Consider the following 16062-nt stretch of genomic DNA (forward strand, 5'->3'; position numbering starts at 1 on the left):
TGTCTTCACATAGCAGAAGGGGCAATGGCACTCTTTGGGGTCTTTTTGATAAGGGCACTAATCCCATACATGATTAGGTCTGCTCCTATGACCTAATCACCTCCCAAAGGCCCCACGTTCTAATATCATCACGTCGGTGATTAGGTTTCGGCGTATGAAGTTTTGTGGGGGTAGGGTGGGGATCGCATTCAGTCTACAGCAGAGAGGATTAGCTATAAATCTAAAACATGACTCAAGATGTAAAGTTTTGGAAGCTAGTTGGAAATAATACTTTAAGAAATGATGCGAAATGATCCAGTAATTGGTTAATGATTCACAGGGAGGAGTAGTGATTGATAAAGTATGATAATATGAGATTCAAGGCTCAGCGGAGGCAGAACGATTTAGATTCTAGACTCTAGAAGTAGGGAGACGTTGCCAATGGTAATGCAGTGCCTGGGGGTGGGGCTTCCTTATCCAGAGCATGTCGAGGCAACCATTAATGTTTTCAAAGGTGATTTTTAAATTAATTTTTAGGGCTGATATTTTTTGAATCCTAAAATTGTAGTGAAAGTCAATAATAGATATATATCAAGCTATAGCATCTTATATACACCAATTTTTCTAAAACGCCTGTAATCTATTAGACCTTAGATATGGGAAAAAAGGAGTTATTCGGTAAACTGGATCAGTAATCTTGCTTCAGAATTAATGGAGAAAGTTATTTCGGAGAAAAAGCCTTTTTACATCTTTATCTACATAGAGTTGTGTCTTTATAATCAAGCGAGGTCCTACCAAGATTGTGAGAAAATGAATTTTATCTGTGGTGCCTTAATCATGCTTTCTGTTTCCCTCCGCTCAGCTGTTGCAGTCTCAAACACACAAAGAAAGAAAGATACCATTGTGGCAAAAGTCAATGAGGATATTATTGAGGGACTGGTGACCTTCTCAAGTGCATCTTTTTGAATCACACTCTGTCAAGTGGTTTCTGTCCTCTTGTGAGGTCCATCCTCTGGGCAGGGATGCTTCCATTCTCAAGTTTGAAAGCATTTGGGGTGGGGGCAATTCTGTGTAACCCAATTAATCCTGTGACAATCGTAAGAAATTTACATTGGCTTATTAGGCTCTTAAGACTGCTTCTGCAAATGACTTCATTTCTGAGAGGCTTTAAAAATGACATCCATCCAAAAGAAAGATTAAAAAATAACCAAAAAAAACCCAACATCCATATCTCATGTTTTATGGGCATCTGTTAGTGTGGCATCCAGTGTGCTTTACACACATGACTTATCTGCACATAAACCTGAGCTGACAGGGAGAAGCCTGCAGCTTTCCAGTAAATGACAGACTTAATCAGTGAGACACAGAGCCCAGAGCAGTGTCCCGGACAAAGTTTACCTTACAAAGCTCAGAGAACACCATGTGAACATTTTCAAGGCTGATGTTTCCAATGTATCAGCACAATTGTTAGAAGTTATTCTTTTCTCTGAAGAGAGTGTCTCAAGACAACTTGTTGGATAAGTCCAGGATTTGTTTTCTTTATCAGTAAGTATGGGAAGCTGGAGATGTGAGAGTGATGTTGCAGGGGTATGGAAGAAGAATTTTCTAGCTGGAGATGGGGTCCATTGGTGAAATTTTTGTTGCAGACTGAGATTAATTGATCTAATCATTTGAAATGATATTTTCAAAGTGATAATTTTCTTTTTAATAATTTAGACAAACCTGTTTTGGGATGAACCTTTTCTACAGAGCCACAGAAATATCCCCTCATCAAATGAAATAGTAGGTGTACTGAGCATTGGTAAATGTACAGTGTTTCAAGGATAATACTTCTCGTAACTTTAGTTTCATGGGTGAAGACGTTGCATTACAAATATGAGTTATGTACACACAGATGAATATTTTGCTGGTGGCAAATCTTCAGCATTTAAGGGTAGATTTGATATTTTACTTATGAAAGTCGTCTGGAGCTATATGTTATAAATGAGTCAGGTGGTCAATTTCTAGTAAACTACCTTAGGTCGAAAGAAAGATGGAAGGAAGGATGGATGAAAGGAAGGAAAGAATAAAGGGAGAAAAGAAAGACCACGTAACTATGAAATAAGAACACTTTTACACATTTGTATTAAATTCTCGCTTTAGTTCCACATGGCAGCAGCAAAGCTTTACAGTTCCTTTCAGAGAGACTGTGAAGGAAGCAAACTTTTGAATATCTGTGTTTCAGTGTGTTTGTTCCAAATAGGTTTCACTGTTCTGCAGTCAGATTTAATGCTTATGAATTACTTGATTTTAGCAATCATTTTCAATATTTATTTCTGTAATGAGAGCCACATTATATATACAAGTGCACTATTTCCATCATTACTGAAAATCGAAATTCTCAGTTTGATTTTTTTTATGTATGAAAATTAGAATCTATAAAGTATCACATTATATAATTGGAAAGTACAGAGCAGGTGAGAATATTTTCTTTAGTTCCTCAAAGGATAGCCGCATTTTATGAGAAAATTCACTAGGATCAGCAAATACCATTTCTGAAAATATGAGGGTATAGTCAAAAATTATTTCCTAACAGATACAGTAAGGCCATATTTTTTTCCTATCTATATTGGGCATCATTTGGCTCAGTGTTAGTTTTATATTTTGTCTCTCTCCATGCTAATATTTTATTTTATCTCAATTTTTTTCCCATTACATCAGAGTCCCACCAGTGAGAATGACTCAAAATAGCTTTCCCAGTTAAGAAAAATCAAAACAAAACAAAAAAGAAAATTGGGTGCTGACAGAATTGCTGCATGGTGACTGGCTAGTGGAGTTCAGCCCATGAAAGAGAAAAATGTGGTAGCGCAAGTGGCACCACATAAATGATTATCAGTGGAAAAAATGTCACACATCATGTGGCCTCTGTCTGTTAATTTAATGTGATGCACTTGAGTGTAAAAATAATGGGCTCTGTCAGCCTTATTAATTATCTATGCTTGTTCTAGAAGTCAGGATCATGAAATGCCTCCGAACCACCTAATGTAATGGGCCATCTTAGAGCTTTACATGCAAGTCTCTGAGCGAGCAATTGGCAATCCCAACGGCTAGTTCATCTGCAGTTAGAGATGTTGTACGGAGCTGGACTCGCATAATAGCCATATTGGCCACAAGATGATGGAATAATCGATCTTTCTATAGTGGATTTCTTTAGCCTGGTGGGACGAATTTCCTAGTTAATGAAAACATTTTGATGCCTGGGGCGCTTCTCTAGCTCATGCTGCCTCTGTTTGTCCATTATAGTTTAAATATACTGCATTTAGGTTAATGATGGAAGCAAATTAGTCTGTTATAATTGCTCACATGTGCTTCTTTGGTATATTCTTTCATATGGCCCTTTGAAAGCAAGAAGAAAAGCTAGCAGATAGCTAGCTTGGGAGCTATTAATACCTTCACGCCTGAGAATGTACTAATGGGACATTTTATAGGAAAAAAATATTTGTGAGTGAGTCACTGGCTGCTGAGGGCCATTGCTTCTTTCATTCTTCAAGCAAGTTGATCCATTTCAGTGTGTGTGTGTGTGTGTGTGTGTGTGTGTGTACATTTACACTGTGAGCTGCTGAAAGGCAAAGACCATGTCTTTTTTTCTGCCTTGGATCTTGGCATTGTGTTAAGTACCCGATGATTTTGTAATGCATGTTTGTGAGGGGATAGGTATTCTAGCGCAAGTGCACAAAGTTTGGGTCGAGAAGCTTAGGTTTCAGTTCTTTTTGATACTTGCTGGCTATTTGACCTTGGGCAAGTCACTTATCCTCTCTGAATCTCACTTTATCACCTCTAGAAGAATTATAATAATATCCATTCAACTTATGACATTCTCATTTGTTTGAGGGTCAAATTAGATTATGGAACTAATGATAAAATGCTTTATTGGTGTTTGATGGCATTATCCCTCTATTACCTCTACTAGTACTACTATTATTATTAAATAAGATTTAAGATCTGGTCTACTCATAGATTTTTAATATTGTGATGCTCTTTCTTACAAAGTTCGGGAAAGTGTTTTGTTGCTATTGTTTTCTATGCATCTGCCTATGTATCTAGTATCCAAGGAATACAGTCTCCTTAGATCATTCTGGAAAGAAAAATTGTTATGAAGGAATAAAAGTGAAAACTTGATATCAAATATTCAGGTCTGTGTACTGCATAACAGTTATAAAACAATCTAATTAGATGAAGATCATTATTTATATAGTTCCTTGCCATTGTAACTAGATTGATAACCAGATTTAGTGATGCCATTTAGATGTACGTCTCACCAACATAGAATAATTAGTAAATAAATAAATACCAACAGGGCTTTTCCCTTCACTCTTTAACAGTGAAAGCTAATTGTTCAGCTAAAGCTTTAGGACATTGAGTAAGCCACTTAACCCACCTGAACTTCAGTTTCATCGTATAAAATGAGGGAATAATGTTGAATGATCGCTAAGGCCCTTTTTAGCTCTGCAAAGATTTGACTCTTTGATTTGTGCGTCTTTGAGTATGACATAAGTAAATGATATACTTTTCACACCAGGAAGAGAATTGTCTTCAGCTCTTTGAAGTAGCTCTTCTCAGTTTTTCTTGATTTTATTACCTGTTCATTTTCTTTGTAGCTCTTACCACAGTCTCTATTTATCTTGTTTATTTGTTTACTTTCTTGTTTAGGATTTGCCTCTCCATGAGGTTAGAGGTTATCCTGATCACAGATAGATGCCCAGTGCCTAGAAAAGTGAGTGCCTGGCAAAAATATTTGTTGAATGGGTGAATAAATGAGCTCATGAATTCAGCTGTTTCCAGAGTGCAGCCTCCTTATTCTTTAAAATAATTTCACTCGGAGTTCAGTGGGATAAAGTTGTGGTTGAATCTGCTATTTATGTAAAAGAATCACTAGAGGATATGGTTAAATGTTTTGCTTTCTATACATGAGAACCATCTGTATTTTATTTATTTATGGCCTTATTACTTTAGCTAATCAAAAGTGGGATTTTCATCAGTAAGTTGTTTACGTGCTTGGTTTTTTAAAACTAAATTTGATTAGCCACTTTGTTCCTAAAATTTATGATTAGCTGTCATACTTGAGTGTATAGTAACTCTAGGTACATTTTTGCAATTATTTTACTTTGCAAAATAAATTTGTCCATAAGGGGCATGCATTTCCACGTGAGAGAAGAATTTTTATCACCATTAAATGTGAATTGTAAATTTCAGAATTCACTGTGAAAAGTAATACATCTTGAAATTTCCTACCAAGATATTAGAACATTACCAGTTCTTCCTCACTTATGTAGTTTCCCTTAACATGAAAATGTTTGAAAATCTTGTCATTTATCCCTTATGAACTGGCTGAATTACTCCTTGCTTCAACATACGTTCAAGTTAAGGTCAATTGGGGAGCTATTTTCTCAGCTTTAAATTCATTGGAAAGGTAAACCCTTCTTTGTAAGATATTACACCTTGGACCTTGACTCCCCATGAAGTAAACCCTTTCAAATTAGAAAAAAAGAATTCAAATTGATTTGTAACGCAGGATTGTGAATATCAGTGACAGTAGTGTCTGTTATTCCCTGTTATAGGACTCTGTAATGACTCTCTTTTGAACAGTTAGAGGCATTATCTTTCATTGTCCTTATTGTTTATAGACAATATGGAATAGTTTTTTTAACGATGTTACTTTTATCTATAAACTAACAATTTTTCTTCATTGAAAAGCTGTCACATTTTGGTAGAGTGTATTAATGACAGTTTGTTGGAGACAAACGTTTGCAACCTTCTATTATGATTCCCTTGCCCCTGCCCTTGGATCTAGGAACTATTCCTGACAGTAAAATTAAGCTCATGTGTGTTTCATAAGAATACTTTAGATTACAAATTATCCAGGAGGTAAAAGTAAACCCAGTGACACGCTGAGGAACACAGGTTATGGTAACACGATAAGGAAAACAGGAAAGAAAATTATTCGCCTTTGCTTCCCTGCAAGACATTTGTTGTGCCTTGGCCCCGGTGGGCAAAACACTCTTCAGAATATCCTTGCTGTGTAGCAAGAGTTGAGCAAGAGGCTCTCATCATAAACTTCTTTCAGTATCACACATGCATGTGTATATATTCCCACGATACTTTTATTTTGACAATTCTTGAACTGCAACACATTGCATATTAACTGAGTACAACCGGTTTTGAATAGTCTTTAAGAAGGTGCAAATTATGGCTTCATAGTGACCCGATAGAGGCGAAGATGAACGTTAAGCACAACATTTCTAAAATGGAATCATTTAAAATATGTACTTATAGATATGAATTCAGAGTCAGTCTACTTCACTTTTTAGTTAGGAGTTTACTGCCTTAAAATGGGAAATAAATGTGTGAATGCTCTCCAGGGTGTGAAATTCTCCATTTGTACAGACTGGAGACTTGGTAATAATTATGAATATAGAAATAGCAGAAATTATACAGAAGTTTAGCAACATTTTAATTTTAGATGCAAGTATTTCAGGGGAAGAGTTTAAGATCTTCTTGGAGAGATTTTTATTGCAGTCTTTGATATTAAAAAGTTAGGGATTTCCATATAGCCTACAAACGCTACTTTTCTTGTAATTTTAAAACAGAAAATTACCTTGACTAATCTCTTTTGCTTTCTGAAGCTGCTTATTCTAAGTGTGCCTGAATCTGATAAACCCATGAGCCCCAACTTAACCCAACCTAAATGAAACTTAACCTTTTCTCTGTTCTCACATCAGTGGACAATGGGCCTCAGCTGCAGGGAGCATTAGAGAAGCTTGCCCAATCTCTAGGCCAGCTGGAAGGCCAGGCTCCCCCGCTTTCAGCCAAATAGACACTGGCGCTGAGTCACCCTAGGGCAGAGGTTTAACATGGTTTGAATGAAGCTTGGATTTTGAAGTATCCGTCCCTTTAGGTTGATGTCACTGGGAGTCCAAGACTCCTCTTTCATTAACCAGCCTCACATCGATAGCAATGGTGACACAAAACAGCCAACCACTAAAACAGTTGATTCCTTTTTATTATTTGTAATTTTGTCTATTTGCATGAGAGCCTGGCAGCATATGGCCTGATGAATTAAAAAAAACAAAACCCTGTAAACTCTCATCTACTGGCCACAGCCTCCAGCTCGTGGCATTAGCAGGGACTAGCATGGCTCCACCTGCCACTTGTCTGGAGAGGGGGCCATAAACTGATGACCTACTAGGTTTCCACAGCCAAATAGTGCTCAGCTAATGCCATGATTTAATCCCTAACAGTACTGTCAGAAATGGCTATAAGTGGCAACACCCAATGCCATGATTTAATCCCTAACAGTACTGTCAGAAATGGCTATAAGTGGCAACACCCACTGTTTCAATACTAAATCCGATTGGCAAGCTACCCGCTCTCTGCCCTAATATCCTATGCTAATTATGCCATAGCAGGCCAACAGGAATAGAGGGGAGCAGAAATGCTTCAAATCCATGCACGCAGGTCAGCTTTGGGTAGAAATACATAGGGATGTATACTCATATTATTGTTCCCCACTAAAAGGGATGAGCAGCAAATCAGGGAAGGAAACAAACCTCTTTGCAATGCATCTATTTACTTTCTTATACTCTTGGTCTTTCAAAGTCAAAGATTTATATGGTTCTTGGATTTTGGTTTTTCTGAATTAGCCATTTTCTTTAATCATAAAGTTGGAGAAAAGAAATGTATTTTCCGATTTTTTTTGAGAATTGAATCATTCTTTGCCTGAAACAAATTACAATTTGGATTCATACTACATAGTTAAATGAAATCACAAACCTTTTTTCTCTCCTTAATCTTGTGTGTGTTTATGATTATACAATGTCAAATAAACTATACAAAACATAGAAACAACGTACCGACTTTCATTAATTTAAAATTGGTAAAAAAGTAAAAATTCAAGTCATTTTGTAATTCAGAATCACTCTGCTAACTCATTTTGATGTAGTTTAGAAATCTTTCATTTTCCCTGCATTTTAAGATTGCTAAATACGTTTATACTAAAGACATGTCGTCAGAATTGCCAGCCATCAAAGGAAGGAGGAAATAATCTGGGGGTAAAATCTTCTGTGATCTTATGAAGCGAGAGATTTTCTTGATAAGCCACAACAGACACATTCAGCCCTGTGAGATTGAACATAGAGAGGACAGTTTACAATATAGAACACACATTCATGCTAAATGCTAGGCATTGCTATCTCACTAAATCCTAAGAATATCTGTGTGAGACATTTTAAGTTTATTATTTTATGTTTAACAGACAGTAGAACAAGGGCACTGACCAATCAGAATGATAGCCCTGGGAGTAGAGTAGAATCCCAGAAGCCTCCCTGCTTGGCGAGGTATTGACCCTTTGGTTCCTAAATTTGGGGAGGTCCAGAGGATCCTGGAGTAGAGTGGGATGTGGGGATTGGTGCGATTGAGGCAGCAGCTATTTATCAATGTGTGGAGGTGCTTCAACTCTTTATTCACCAGTGTGGCAGTACCTCTGTGAGCTGGCTGAACGTGGGTCCCTGATGTAAGCATTATTTTACAGATGAAGACATTGTGGCTTAGAGAGGTTAATTAACTTGCTCCAAATCACACAGCTACTAGGAGGCAGAGCCAGCGTTCAAATCCATAGCTGTCTCACTCCAAACACTGAGCTCTTTTTTTCTATGCCATGCCGCTACTATAATGCTTCTTAGAAATTTTGCACTAAAGAGTTGAGTCCAATTTTTGCTAAGATTCCATCTGAGTAATGTGGATAAAGACATCAGAGATACCCTAGCAAGTGATGAAAGTTCACTGAGAGCAGAGAAGGTTTATTTCAAACTCAACTGATTGCCTTTAGTGTGGTACATGTTCCTACATATAACTGATGCATAGTAGTTTGTTGAATTAAAATAAAATGTTTATCTTTGTACTTTTATATAGAGAGGTATGTAAGATATATACCAGCCTTTTTCTTTTTCTTTTAGATAAGCTACAATTCTAGGTAAGAGCAAGATATTAAACTATTAAAAATGCTGTTATTTTTTTCTCAGTTGAAATAATTTAGTTTAAATAGAACTGAACTAAGTGAGAGAGTTTTGCTTGAATTCAAAATGAATATAAATAACTAAAGCTTAAATTATAGGGGACACTTTAAGGTTTAAAATTTTCATGTATACACGTGAAGTTTGTCCTGAGCAGTAACATGTATTAAGTGCCATCTGGTTGTTGATTTCTTCCTAAGGAAATAAGCAGATTTTGCAAAGAAGTGAAAATTGATTAGGTGCTAAGCTCTGTCCCTTCTTATGGAAACAGCCAAGGAAAGAATGTAGATATACTCTGATGTATACCATATTCAATTTAGAAAATTGAATAAGTTTAAGATATTGAGTGTGCTAGATAAAATGTAGCTGAAACAGTCCCTAATGTATGAACCGATTTTGTTCCAAGTGTTTATTTGTAATTCAGTATTCTAGAACTTTATATGCAAATTTCTGTATATAAAACTGAAAAGTCAGTAGATATGTCCTCAGTCTGACTTGTGAAATTTATTTTACCTATGCTGTATCTCAACTATAGAACTAATTGTGTTTTAGGCTCCACTTTTCATGTATTATATTGTTAATAAGGGAATAACATTTGGAGTTCCAAATTAATTTCTGGGAATAAATTTGCATTTGGACCTTCAGTCTTGACATAAAGCAAACAAACAAGCCAAAAACCCATAGATGAGATCATATCCTCCCATATTTTCTCAGGAGTAAGGCAGAAGTTCGTCAAGGAAAGGACTGAAGGGTGAAGTTAATTGCTAGATTTGCAGTGTGATTCCAGGGAAACACGTTGAAGAACACTGTAAATCTGTGTTCCAAATTCCAACTGTCAGCATGGATTGTAGCACTTAGAATTTAAGAGCTGGATAGAACTTTCAAGATCAGCAAGTTAGGCATATTCTTCTAATTTGAATAAACTGAATGACAAGTTTTTCTCCTCCCTCTTCATCTAATTCTTAAACACAAGTTAGGACCAAAGACTCTTCATGCCTTTGCCTGGCCCACTTTTCTTGTTGGTATATGGAAGCTCCCTATACAGCAAGATTTGCAGGGTATTCAAGGGCCTCATGCCAAGAAATGTTTATCTTCCATTACAACCTTCCTCTTATTAAAGCATCCATTCTGTTCCCAGGGTCTATTCATTGTGCAGATATTTCTTACATTTCCATCCTGTGCACAGCACAATCCTAGTTGATGGGTAAATACAGAAACAAATGTGGTTTCTATGCTCAGGAAGATTGTCTTCTAGGTAAGAAGAAAAGATACAGATACTTGTCAAGTAGCAGTTCAAGAGCTTAATCAAGAAAGTATAAACATGCTTGCAAAATCAAGGGTTCAGATGAGAGGTGCCATGAGTTCAGAAGGAAAGAGCACTGCTGTGGAATTGAGATAGATGAATTCATGGAAGGGCAGGACAGGTGAGGCTGGGGCTTAAAAGTATGTGTTTGAGAGGATGAAGATGGAACAAAAGAACGGAGCATGGGAGAAAAAGGATTCAATCCCAATTGGTGATCTATTGAAAGGGGTTAATGAGACAGAAAAGAGTCCATGTTTATCATGTGCTGCCATAATCATCCGCTAACCAGTTGATTAGGGGCAGTGACAACCTGATATGGTAGAATAGCCTTGGACTTGGTGTGGGGTGGCGGGAAGGGGAGATTGTCAGAAGACAGAGTTCATCTCTGCTACACACCAGAGACAGGGTTTTGGATGAGAAGCTAAACTTTTCCTGCCTAATGTTTCTTCAAATGTGAAATGAGGGGTTTGGGTCTGTTGGTCTCTAAAGACCTATCCAGCTCATAGTTTCTGAGGCTTTGATTCATTTTGCTGAAAAGAGAGTAAGTGGGGTGGTTGCAGAACAGAAAGTGAAGGGAGTATCAGGAAAGGGATTCTCAAAAGGTCCAGGAGGAAGCAGGAGTGGCGGGCAGCACCCCAGAAGTGGTGAGCTAAGTGGAGGAGTGAGTCTAGAGAGGCATTTCTGTAAACGGTATCTGGGTCTGGCCCCGAGGTTCTGTGCCACTACCTTCGACTCCCTCTGTTAAGCAGACTTGTTCATTAACTACCTCCTTCTCTCTGCTGCACTCCCTTCACTGTCATCACCACCCCACCTCCTCACCATGTGCACCCAAATAGCAGAGAGTAGAGAGAACACAGAGGAAATGGGTCTCTGCTTCTTTATTGTGGCAGTTCCTGGAGCTCTTGCTTTTCCCTTTTTGATTTGTGCGTTTTGAATTGCTGCTGATGGTGGCAACTGCAACTCTGCTCCTTTGGTTTGCAGGTGCAAGGCCGATAGCTTGATGACTACATCCTTCAAATCTGCCCAGACACCCCTGTGACAACATATTCAAGTATCTCCAGCTCTGTGTGGGAGAGGGGAAAGCTTCGTTAGGAGTAGGGACTAAAAAGAGACCTAGTGAATGCAACTCGAGTTATCAAAAAAGCAGTAGCAGTTACAGGTTGAAGAGTCAGGGTCAGTACCCGAAGCATTTCTTTGTTTGCCAAATGCAGCCTTGTGTGGGACTTCTATCAACACATATTTATTGGGTGCTTACTATGTGCCAGACACTGTTATAGATGCTGTAATTTTCTCTTAGATCTAAATCTTTATGATAAATGAAAATAAAATAGAAATAGATTATGAAATACTAATCCCTTTTGAAGAAACTTTCTGCTTCATGTGGTAGCACTTAGAACATTCACTGCTGTGAAAATCCATTAGCATCTATATTTTTTTCTGGCATGGGCTCTATTACTGAGAGCTCCTCAATACATTTCATTAACATTTTTCTTTAAAGTGACCCACCTAACTAAGATTTCCTAAGTATTACACGGATATGCTTGCCATTTATTTTTGTTCTGTGAGGGAAATGCCACCTGCCGTTAAAAATCATCTTGTTAATATCTATCTCATCCCTTCTCAGGGTCCTCTATCCTCCGTCAATATATTAGAACCAGCTGCTGTACTATTTTGTGTCTCTAGATCTTTGCATAAGCTAGACCCCTGGCTGGGAATGCATCTCCTTGCACGGAAAATACCCATGTAATACTCTTCACGACCATTAAAAAATCTCCTTTGATCAGTTCTTCCATCCCAGTTAGAGCTCTCATTTCCCTGTTTGGGGCCCAATGTATTCTGTACAAATTCCTATTATCCTCTCTCTCACATGGTATTCACAGTTATTTACTCAGTTTTCTTTTCCCAACTAGATTTATGAATTCATTGAGGACAGGGACTATGTCTTCTTTGTGGTTATATCCTCAAGGTGTAAAGAAGAGAAGCTCAATATATGTCTAATAAATTAGATGAATGAATAAATAGATGAATGGGTGAACAGACAAGCAAATGATATATGCATGCATACCTTCAACTGCTAGGAATACGTTGTGCTAGTATTGTGAGCAATGAAAAGAAATACAAGCTGGATACTTTCCTGGAGTTACTTGTAAACAAGGTACAACAGCAATGCATTGGGATGCATATAGAGGTTCCTGAATAATATACCTTAAAGGGAGAAGTCTCCCCTTTCCCAAAAATGCAGTCTTATAAGTCTTTGTAAGTTGGAAGCAATATTTTTAAAAGGCAGAATTCGGTAGTTAAAGAAAATTCAGCAGTCGAAGCGTTTCACTACTCCATCTGTGGATATAGTGGAAACATTTAGCTGCCTGCTGTCACACTACCACTGACTTCTCAGATTTAGTATTCAAGGCTGACCTGAACTTAACATGTTCTGTGTTACATTACTCAACCTGTCTGACTCACAGAAACTCACCTCCCTAACCACTGCTTGCTGCTTTCTCTTTTTGAGTTTGCCTACACCCAAAGCCGCTGTCAGATGTCACGGGGATGAGACCTCACAAGGTAAGTGAAAAAAACACAAAAAACACAAAAAAACAGGAACAAATGCTTTTCTAGACAGAATTTGCCAAGGCAGTGGCCCAAGAATGATAGGAAGAACCACCTTGCAGGGTTTTCTATTTGGGGTATGGAAGGACAACACAGCCCTGGTTTATGTGGAATCATAGATGGTGTGAGTGAAAAGAGGCAGAGCCCGGGGTCCCAAGTGCCCTATCTGAAAAGGAAGCAGCCTATGTTGTCTAGACAAGAGGAAATGCTTTATTTTTCGAGGGAAGTTCATCAGGATTTTAAAAGCCAAATGATGCCTAGAAAATATAACTGAAGTTTTACTGATTCCTTGGTTTTTAGAAGACTTTCTTTTTGTTTCATTCTAAGAGTCTATCTTTAAGCCCAAAATGCAAAGAAAACTTAATTAGTGATTCCAAAAAGATACAGTCCTGTTGTGCAGCAGACATCCTCTTTATTTAAAAAAATTTCCCCTCAGGAGTTTTAAACTTGGGGCAGAATCAATATCATGACTAAGACTTTTCTTAGTCTCCTTTTGGCAAATACAGAGTACATGGCTGTTTAATAATCATCTAAAAAGGCTCCAAGTTTCAATGTTGGACATAGTTTTGTCCTACGTTGTAAATATTAGATTATTCAGGGCTCCTTAAACCTTCTTTTTCACGAAAAGGCAACATAGATGAGAGAGACTTGTAGTCCTCGTTCTTCAAGGATTCGCCTCCTTTGACCTTCAGGCCTTTTGTGCTTTTGCCAGGCTGCTCCCGCTGCCCCCTTTTCTGCGCTCGTGGAATGTAAGCTTTATCAATTAAGACATATCAATTAAGAAATGAAACCAGAGGCTTGGAGAATAGATTGGACAATGGTGTTGAAAATGAGTTCCTTTTAACTTTGATTGTTATACATTCTACACAGTTTTATTGATATAAATTATTTTATTATAATTATAGTTGAGAGTCAGCATTTGGGTATATTTAAAAGACCTTCCAACATAGAAAATTATATTTTGTGTTGGTATGTTTTGGGCCTTTTAGCAACATAGCTTTTCCAGTAATTTGTGTTATATTTGTGCAAATCTGAAGTGTCGTCTAGTTCTGGCTCTGGCAGCTATTATCCCAGAGGACACTGGACCTGAGATTACACCAGAATTTCATTTTTTCTCAACTAGAGATGTGTTTTTTTTTCCAGTGTGTAACTGTGCTCTTTCTCATTGCTGGTTCTAATCTCCAGAATTCTCTCTGGGCTCAAGAGACATGATAAGCTAACAGGAATATTTTGCATTTGTGTAGCTTTTATATACACATATTTTATTCTCTTAATACCTATTCAGGTTATGGGTATATTTTATAGAATAGCAAACTCAAATGGCTGACACACTGCTGTATAGACTCTGGAGCCCAATTGCTACATTTAAATTCCTAAACCACTGCTGACTGGTTATGTGATTTTAGGCAAATTACTTACTAGCCATCTGCCTTAGTTTCCTCATCTGTAAAATAATGATTTCTACCACACTGGGTTGTTAAATGAGATCATTTATGAAGTGTTTAGAACAGTGCATGTTGTACAGTAAGTACTATTTACGTTTTTGTTAATTCAAAAAGATACATGCACCTCAATGTTCATAACTAGAAAAGCACTAAAATCATTAATGGAGACCTCCGCTCCTCATGGCTAGCAGCAACCTCCTTGTGACTAGCAGTGACCTTCTGCCAAAACGTGTCCTTGAATGAATGTATCTTCCTTCACCAAGATAACATATATGTAACACTAACCTCCTCCCTCACCTCTTCAGAGAGGCTTCTCAGACCTACCTGAGACGTTGTCTCCCAGGCTACAGTCCTCATTTTGCCCCAAATAAAACTTAACTCGCAACTCTCATGTTGTGCTTTATTTTTCTGTCAGCAGGTTGTAAGTGTTGATTATCTAGGGAAGTGTGTGCAGGATGATTGTTGAGCAGGATGTGGAAAGGGGAGCCAGAGGGCTAAAAGTTGACTAAAAGGGAAATAAAATGATTGCTAGTGTGAGATCCAGCTGCACTTGCTTCTGCTAGACACGCTTACAGCAACTTCAGTCAAATCTTTCTCCATCCTACCCTCACCCTGACTTAATTTCAGGCTGTGACTCATGGTGGCTGACTTGCCCCAGACAGCTACCCTCCTTCAGAATTCAGTGTTGATGATCTGGTAGAGGTTCCAGCAGTATACTCAAGTCTTGTCTCTGCCCACCACTTGGAATCGTTTTGCATTCCCTGAAAAAGATACTTGTTTTATACAATGTACTTTACTCTTGTTTTTCACACAATAGGTTCCAGATGCTCTTAAGGCCGTTACCCATCACTTTTGGAAGGGTTCCAAGGAAACAATATGAAATTAATTCCTGATTGCTTAGGCTTTTGTGGTTCATTAGGGCCCTAACACTCCTGAGCCAGGGCAGTGTACCTGAGAGGATGACAACAGTGATTTAATGGTGATGTGCTTCATATACGTAAGAAGAACTCTATGGAGGCTGCTGACAGAAATTTTGGGAAACAATAGAGTTAGAAATGGTAAACATTCTGAAAATAAAGCAGCATTGTCTTAGAAATACAAGAAGGCAGAGGCAAAATATATGGTTTGAATCATTAACAATACAATGGATGTCCAGAAAACCCATATTTTAAGCTAAGGATATGTCCTCTTTATCATGGCTTTCAGTCACTTGAATTTTTATATTCATTATTCTGGTTGTATTGAGACAGGCCTGGGACTTGGGCCCCTTTGCTGCAGTGCTGCAATGCTTGCACTTGGACAAACATCTCCTCAAGCAACAAAATACAAAGAAACTGTATGGGACTAAAAATAACTGCATGCACAGTGCAGTTGGGGCAAATTCTGGACCAAAAGACACAAAAAGACCAAAAAACCCAACTGCCCCTTCTGAAGAACCTGGAGCAAAAACAGGGTTTCGGGAGCAAAAGCAGGGTACTGCACATGCCTCCTGCACAGAACACCACCTAAGGGGTGGGCAAAACACCTAAGCCACCCGTCCAGTCCGACCCCTGGACTCACCCCTACTCTCATCCCATATAAGGAACAAGCTTGTCCCACCCCTACCCACCAGAGAGTGAGCTAGCAAGGGAACCTGTTGTTTGTTCTCTCTCCTCCCTGCTGCAGCAGGGGTCCCAATAAA

This window comes from Lipotes vexillifer, unplaced genomic scaffold, assembly GCF_000442215.2.
Source record: "Lipotes vexillifer unplaced genomic scaffold, Lipotes_vexillifer_v1.1 scaffold57, whole genome shotgun sequence".
Lineage (NCBI taxonomy): Eukaryota > Metazoa > Chordata > Mammalia > Artiodactyla > Lipotidae > Lipotes > Lipotes vexillifer.